Raw genomic sequence first — 9,207 nt, forward strand, 5'->3', positions numbered from 1 at the left:
GTCAATTCTGAGTAAAGATCTAGGTGTGTTTGTTGTATTACTGATTCTAAATGTTCTTCAGTATTTTTCTAATCACTCAAAATAAAATGTAAGTCATTTTTAAAAGCAAAATTTGATTATTTCTTTTCCATATTTTTCACAATCTGAAATGTTCATGGATTATTTTGATAAATGGTAAGTGAATTTAATCTCAAAACTAGGGAAATGGAAAAGAGAAAAAAGTAACAAGACAAAGAAAAATGAAAGAGGGGGTCACCAGGATGAGATACAGAGAGGCTCTTGGAGCCTCAGGAACTTTTGGCCCGAAGCTAACAAACTCTATAAGCCAAAGATTTAATGAATGAACCCATTGCAAGATGGGTGCTTTTGGTTGTTCAATCCCCCATCCCCCACCATATGTATTTAAAACCCTACTCTGTTTCATTGATTTTCTCCGGACAGAAACTTTCAGTGAGTCTCCTCCAACTACCTAGCCTTTCAGGGACAAATTTTCCATCTTGGCTTCCAAGGCGGCTGTTACAACACCACAAATCACCTTCTGCCATCCCTTCTTGAGCCAAACTCCTACTGGTTTCCAGGAATCATATGGGGAATATGGCTCTCTGAATTTATTCCCTCACAGTACTCAGCACACAACATTTCTTAATCTAAATGTCTTACTACAAAAGCTGAACCTGCTGAAGATAAAAGCTTTTCATTTTTCCCCTACTGCCCTTCCCCAAGCTAAATCCTCATCACAGTCAGAAATGCCACTTTATCCTCCAACTCTGAAGAAAGCTCAGTCATCTCGGCTCTTTGCTGCGTTCTGATTGATAATTGAATCCATTTGCTTTTATCAACTCACTGTCTCTTGATTTCCCCCATGGCCCCTTCTGTCAGCCCTTTTCCGGCAGCCGTCCTTGCTTTTTGTGGGCACCTCACAATATATTTTTGAATGGCTCTTCCTACCCTGACCCTCTGCCACACCCAGGAGCCATAGCCTCCCTTGGCTGAGGTAACTAAAGTGCTGGCTCCACACTTAGCTCTCTAAGGGTAGCAATGACCTTGCATCCAGCCACACAATATGCCAGGAAAGCAGCTATAGTCAAAGGAGATATGGATCCCGGGCAACATCAAGTGGAAGGTTAAAGGCTCTGCTGATAAGTGAGGGGGGGTGGGCTGTGAAGGCGAGGGAGAGTGTTAAATGGAATGGATGAGCACAGGCTTCATGTGTTCAGAAGTGAAAGACCCCCTTACCTCACTATTCAAAGAGACCACTGATAGGGCAATCTAAGGGAAGGAATCGGGGCTTGGCCTGTAGTTATCACTCTGTCCCTGATTTACAGTGTGGCTTTGGGAAATTCACTTTAAAGTATCTGAGACTCAACTTCCCCATCTGGAAAAAGTTACCATTGTGGAAACTGTCGCTGTGGAAAAAGACCTAGGAGATTAGCTCTAGACCAAGCCCTCATTTCACAGTTTGAAAACTCTGAGGCCCAGGGAGGAGAAGCAATTTGTCCTATGTGGTCTTCAATATTTACCTTTCCTAAGTCCATGAGGTTGTTTGTGAGGTCAAATGAAATAAAACATAGGAGCCCTTTGAATCCTCTAGATGAGAGGGTGTATTATTTTTGGCAGCTTTAGTGCCTATGGTCCCTTAACATAACTGTCTCCTAAAGAAGACATACCAATCTTAGTTTTTACTTCCTCAGGACCACTGAACACACAGCTGTCTCTCTCAGCTGGCCATCTCCGCAACAAGCCCAGATAGCAGCTCTCTGCCCTATCATCCACTGCTGCCTCTCCCACCTCAGGCTATCCCAGCTGCCTAAGCACTCCTTCTATCTGAGGGTCTAGAAACAGCTGGTAGCCCTAGCATCCTCCTCTGAGCTCACTGTAGCCAATGCTGCCTTACATTGTGTGACACCCAGGATTTCAGTGCCATAAGTAAAACACATGGAGAAGGGAGAAGCTCATTACTAAGGGCCTTCTAGAGGAATCTTGGGAGTGGAGTCAGAGCAATGCAGACCAGAGAAAGACTGAGGAAGACCAAAAGGACAGAGGGCAAAATAAAGAGCATACCTAGGATCACACGTTTCCTTTCAGTGCATATTATGCCCAGATGGCTTTTCATTTAAAAGAGTAATTTGAGGGTGTTCTTGTCTAGTACTCAGCTGTCTGAGGCAGGCCTCTGGATTCTTTTTTTTTTTAGATTATTATTGGAGTATAGTTGCTTTACAATGTTGTGTTAGTTTCTACTGTGCAGCAAAGTGAATCGCTATATATATACATATATCCCCTCTTTTTTGGATTTCCTTCCCATTTAGGTCACCACAGAGTACTGAGTAGAATTCCCTGTGCTAAACAGTACGTTCTCACTAGTTATCTATTTTATACATAGATGTCAATCCCAATCTCCCAATTCATCCCACCCTCCACTTTGCCCCTTGGTATCCATACATTTCTTCTCTAAGTCTGTGTCTCTATTTCTGCTTTGTAAATAAGATCATCTATACCAATTTTTTCAGATTCCACATATATATGCATTAATATACGATATTTGTTTTTCTCTTTCTGACTTACTTCACTCTGAATGACAGTCTCTAGGTCCATCCATGTCTCCACAAATGACCCAATTTTGTTCCTTTTTATGGCTGAGTAGTAATCCATTGTATATATGTACCACATCTTCTTTATCCATTCCTCTGTTGATGGACATTTATGTGGTTTCCATGTCCTGGCTATTGTAAATAGTGCTGTTATGAACTCTGTGGTGCATGTGTCTTTTTGAATTATGGTTTTCTCAGTGTATATGCCCAGTACTGGGATTGCTGGGTCACATGGTAGTTCTATTTTCAGTTTTTTTAAGGAACCTCCATACTGTTCTCCACAGTGACCATTCCATTTTACATTCCCACCAACAGTGCAAGAGGGTTCCCTTTTCTCCACACCCTTTCCAGCATTTATTGTTTACAGATTTTGTGTTGATGGCCATTCTGACCAGTGTCAGGTGATATCTCATTGTAGTGGTGATTTTCACTTCTCTAATAATTAGTGATGTTGAGCATTTTTTCATGTGTTTGTTGGCTTGGAGAAATGTCTATTTAGGTCTTCTGCCCATTTTTGGATTGTTTTTTTTGACATTGAGCTGCATGAGCTGATTGTATATTTTGGAGATTATTCCTTTGTCAGTTGCTTTGTTTGCAAATATTTTCTCCCATTCTGAGGGTTGTCTTTTGGTCTTGTTTATGGTTTCCTTGGCTGTGCAAAAGCTTTTAAGTTTCATTAGGTCCCATTTGTTTATTTTTGTTTTTATTCTCATTACTCTAGGAGGTGGGTTAAAAAAGATCTTGCTGCGATTTATGTCAAAGAGTGTTCTCCCTATGTTTTCCTCTAAGAGTTTTATAGTGTCTGGCCTTACATTTAGATTTTGGATTTTAGATAATGGATTTAAATAATCAATTTTGAGTTTATTTTTGTGTATGGTGTTAGGGAGTGTTCTAATTTCATTTTTTTACATGTAGCTGTCCAGTTTGCCCAGCATCTCTTGTTGAAGAGGCTGTCTTTGCTCCATTGTATATTCTGGTCTCCTCTGTCATAGATTAGGTGACCATATGTGCATGGGTTTATCTCTGGGCTTTCTATCCTGTTCCATTGACCTATATTTCTGTTTTTGTGCCAGTACCATACTGTCTTGATTACTATAGCCCTGTAGTATAGTCTGAACTCAGTGAGCCTGTTTCCTCCAGCTCTGTTTTCTTTTTCTCAAGATTGCTTTTTCTATTCAAGGTCTTTTTTGTTTCCATGCAAATTGTAAAATTTTTTGTTCTAGTTCTGTGAAAAATGCCATTGGTAATTTGATAGGGATTGCATTGAATTTGTAGACACAAGTCTTAAATGACATATTAGACCAGATAGACTTAATTGATATTTATAGGACATTCCATCCCAAAACAGCAGAATATACTATCTTCTCAAGTGTACATGGAACATTCTCCAGGATAGATCACATCTTGGGTCACAAATCAAGCCACAGTAAATTTAAGAAAATTGAAATCATATTAAGCATCTTTTCTGACCATAGTGGTATGAGATTCGAAATCAATTACAGGAAAAAAACTGTAAAAAACACAAACACATGGAGGCTAAACAATATGCTACTAAATAACCAAGAGATCACTGAAGAAATCAAAGAGGAAATTTAATAAATACTTACAAACAAATGACAATGAAAACATGATGACCTAAAACCTATGGGATGCAGCAAAAGCAGTTCTAAGAGGGAAGCTTATAGCAATACAATCCTACCCCAAGAAACAAGAAAAATCTCAAATAAACAATGTAAACTTACACCTGAAGCAACTAGAGAAAGAAGAACAAACGAAACCCAAAATTAGTAGAAGGAAAGAAATCATAAAGATCCGAGCAGAAATCAATGAAACAGAAATGAAAAAAAGAAACAGTAAAGATCTATAAAACTGAAAGCTGATTCTTTGAGAAGATAAAATTGATAAACCTTTAGCTAGACTCATCAAGAAAAAAAGAGAGAGGACTCAAATCAATAAAATTAGAAATGAAAAAGAAGAAGTAAAACTGACACCACAGAAATACAAATCATCCCAAGAGACTACTACAAGCAATGATATGCCAATAAAATGGACAACCTGAAAGAAATGGACAAATTCTTAGAAAGGTACAACCTTCTAAGACTGAACCAGGAAGAAATAGAAAATATGGACAGACTGATCACAAGTAATGAAATCAAAACTGTGATTAAACATCTTCCAACAAACAAAAGTCCTCTGCTAATAAAGTGAATTTTCAGAAAATAAAGGAACTCCATTCAGGGCATTAGCTGCATCCATTTTAGGCCTCCATTAACCAATGGTGCTCAGTGCTGTAAGATATCAAAGTCATACCTGAGGGTAAAATGGTAGAAGTGAGAATCAAAAAGGAGAGATTAGTCCACCTACCTGCTTTCCATCATCTCTCAGTGGTTGGCTAGAAGTGACTTGTCCTTGATGAATCATGAGTCATTGGGGTCAGAAATATCATGACATTACCACCTTATCTAAACAAATGGGTCTTTCCATTTATTCAGGTGCTAAATATATGTACGTGTAGCTACCAAAGCATTGTTAAAATAGGGCAAAAACAGTGGCTTATAGGAAAAGGGTGAGATCAATGGCAAGGAAGGCTGATTCCAGGTTCTCTTCCCAGATCTGTATAACAGTATCCTGGTCTTTTGGCCCCTCTGCTTAACTAGTGATCATTGTCTTCAAAATTAAGTGGTGTATTTGCAGCCTTCTTGAGAGACAAAGTAACAAATCGGGATTTTGGTTGCTCCCACTATATTATCTCCATATCTCTGAGTAACAAACCAGGAACAAAGAGTAACAAACCTCTTCCCCACAAATACACATATGGAAGGATCTAGGTGAGCCACGGTCCTGGATTTACAACCTATACCTTGACCTTGGGTTATAAAGTATGCCTATCTCTCTCTTTACAGCCTAACTTCCAAACTGCTTCTCCCTCAGATGAGTATGCATTTTTGTGTAGCTTTAAGTCAAACCACATAAATCTGAAAAACTCATTGTAGCACTGCACAATTCCCTTTCTTTCACTTATTTAGCCAAATGGTTTTACTGTGTCATTTATGAAACATCTTAACATGTCAAGGCCACAGCTTTACAAATATAGGATTTGCTATGGGAAAAGGCAATGTGACTTATATACCATACATATAACATATATTCAATAGACAATGGGTACACCTCTTCCCTTGCTGAGAGATAAAGTACATAGGCAGTCCATAAAAGCAAACACTCAAAAGATGTATTTCCAAATATAGAGATCCAATAAGGGAAAATGTTACTGAACTACCCCTAGGGGAAACTGTGAACACTGACTCTACATTAAGGACACTTCTACAAGTCTAAGCAAAGAGAGATTTGAGAAGGCAACAGTTATGCCAGTGCACAAAGAAGCTGTGTAACAGGGTCTACTGACTCTCTAGGCCTTGGACAAAAAAAGTGCCAAGTCAACACGGAGCTCTGTGAAGGACAGAGCTCTTTCACAAATGCTCCCAACTGGCTGAGCATGCTGGAAGCCTCAAGTATCAGAACACAGGGGCCACCAACATGCCAAATAAACCCTAGATTCTACAAATCAAATGAATACCCTTTTCATAACCTACTCTTTTCTGTTAATATTTCTTCAGTCAATGGTTACTTCAGTCATGGAGGTGGAGTTTGTTGCTATGAATAAACAAACTTCTTCCCAATAGGGGAGAATTTCCCTTTAACCAAATGGAATGGTATAGGAATCTGCAACATGTCACCCCACCTCTCTTACAAAGATTGAGAGGAAGAAACTTGGTTAATACTATGCTATAGTTTCTATCAACTCTTCTGGGTCGATAATGTCCAGTTAAGTTCCCTGTACCCATATCTCTGTAGTATTCATAGCACCTCAGGCTTTGGAAACAAACCCCAGCCACAGACCTCAAATCCAATAACTAGGTCTTTGTCGTATTCTACCTGTGCCACAGTATCTAACCCCAAACCTCAATTCTTATCGGACCAAGCTCCCTTCCCCACCCCTTGTCTTCCTATGACAGTGTTCTATGTATGTGTTGTCCAATATGGTAGCCACTAACCACATATGGGTATTAAGCACTTGAAATGTGACTGAATTCCAACCCCCACCTGGAAGTAATGAGAAGCCCTGCCCTCCAAGTGTCAACAGAGGCTGAGTGGGGAACCTGAACTTCCACTTCCACCTGCCAATAACAAAGGCAGCAAGCACACTCCCTTCCCCTGCTGAAGCAGTATCAGAAAAAGTTAGCTAAAACAGAAGGTTTAAATAAGATCCAGAGTCTCATAATGTACTACAAAAATGTCCAGGTTTCTGTTAAAAATCACTCATCATACCAAGAACCAGAAATATTTGAAGCTAAATGAAAAACGCAAGCAAATAGCTGTCAAAGCCAAGATGACAGAGATGTTAGAATTATCTGGCAAAGATTTTAAAGCAGCCATGATAAAAATGCTTCAATAATCAATTACAAACACTCTTAAAACAAATGAAAAATAGAAAGTCTCAGCAAAGAAATACAAGATATATGGAAGGACCAAGTGGAAATTTTAGAAATGAAAAATACAATAACTAAAATTCTTTTAGAAATCTCAATATGTGTGCTCTACAACAGAATGAAGAGGACTGAGGGAAGAATCAGCTAACTTGAAGATAAAATGATAGAAATTATCCAATCTGAACAACAAAGAAAATTAGATTGAAAAAAAAATGAACAGGGTCTCAGGGTCTCTGTGGGACTATAAATAAATATCTAACTTTCCTGTCATTATAAGAGGCCTGGAACAATAGGATAAAGAAGGCAGGACAGAAAAAGTATTCAAAGAAATAATGGCTGAAAACTTCCCAAACTTAGCAAAAGACATAAACCTACATATTCAGGAAGCTAAGAGTATTCCAAACTGGATGAACCAAAGAAATCTATGCCAAGGCACATCAGAGTCAAACTTTTGAAAACTACAGACATTTTTTTTAAAAAAACTTGAAAGCAGTGAGAAATGATGTCTTACTAACAGGGGAAAAAACAATTCAAATGACAGCAGATTTCAGAAGCCATGGAGACCAGAAGGGAGTGGCACAACCTTTTTCAAGAGTTGCAAGAAAAGAACTGTCAACTCAGAATCCTATATGCAGTGAAAATATCCTTCAGGAATGCAGGGAAAAATCAAGAAATTCTCAGATGAAGAAAAACCAAGAGAATTCACTGCTAACAAACCTGCACTAAAAGAATGACTAAAGGAAGTTCTCTAAACAGAAAGAAAAATATAGAGGAAGGAATCTTGAAACCTCAAGAAGGAAGGAAGAACAACAGAGAGTAAAAGTAAGAGTAAATACAATTAACTTTGCTTCTCCTGTTGAGTTCTCTCAATTATGTTTGACAGTTGAAACAAAAATTATAACACTGTCTGATATAGTTCTAAATATATAGTGAGGAAATATCTAGGACTATAATATTTTAAATGAGGGAGGAGAAAAGGACTTAAAGAGAGGTAAGGTTTATTTAAACAGGTAAAATGTTGATACTAGTAGACTGTGATAAGTTGTGTACAGGAACTCTGGAAAACAGTTTTGCAGTTTCTTAAAAAAATAAACATATATGGGCTTCCCTGGTGGCACAGTGGTTGAGAGTCCGCCTGCCAATGCAGGGGACATGGGTCCGTGCCCCGATCCAGGAAGATCCCACATGCCACGGAGTGGCTAGGCCCATGAGCCATGGCCGCTGAGCCTGTGCTTCCAGAGCCTGTGCTCCGCAACGGGAGAGGCCACAACAGCGAGAGGCCCGTGTACCGCAAAAAAATAAAACCAAAACTAAACATATACTTACCATATGACCCAGTTATCACACCCCTGGGCATTTTCCCTAGAGAAATGAAAACATGTTCACACAAAAAACTGTACACTAACCCGCACAGCTTTCTTTGTAATAGCAAAAAACTGGAGACAACCAAAATGTCCCTAACATGTATGGTTAAACAAACTGTGATACATGCATACCATGGAATACTGTTCAACATTATAAAGGCATGTACTGTTTATACAGAAGACATCTTGGATAGATCTCAAGGGCATTATGCTGAGTGAAAAAAGCGAACCTGAAAAGGTCACATACTCTATGACTCCATTTATATTAACATTTTTTGAAGTGACAAAACAATAGATTTATATTTTAAAAAGATTAGTGATTGCCAGGGGTTAGGAATAGTGGAGGTGAGGGGGGTGAGTGTGACTATAAAAAACAATAAAGAGATAGCACAAGACAGATCTTTTCTGGTGATGGAATAGTACTTTATCTTGATTGTGGTAGTGGTACACAAATCTACACATGTGATAAAATGACACAGAACTAAACAAACCCATTGTTCTAATATCAAGTTCATGGTTTTGGTCTTATACTATAGTCATATAAGATATAACTATTGGGGGAATTGGGTAAAAATTACACAGGACCTCTCTGTCTTTGCAAGTTCCTGTGAATCTATAACTATTTCAAAATGGAAAGAAAAAAAATCAAGTCACTGTGGTAGCCAGAGTAATGACCCTCCAAAGTAGGGTCATTACTATAATCTGTGAATATGTTAGGTTATATGGCAGAAGGGGAATTAAGGTTGCAGATGGAGTTAAGTTTGCAAA

This window comes from Leucopleurus acutus, assembly GCF_964270905.1.
Source record: "Leucopleurus acutus genome assembly, chromosome: X".
NCBI classification, from domain to species: Eukaryota; Metazoa; Chordata; class Mammalia; order Artiodactyla; family Delphinidae; genus Leucopleurus; species Leucopleurus acutus.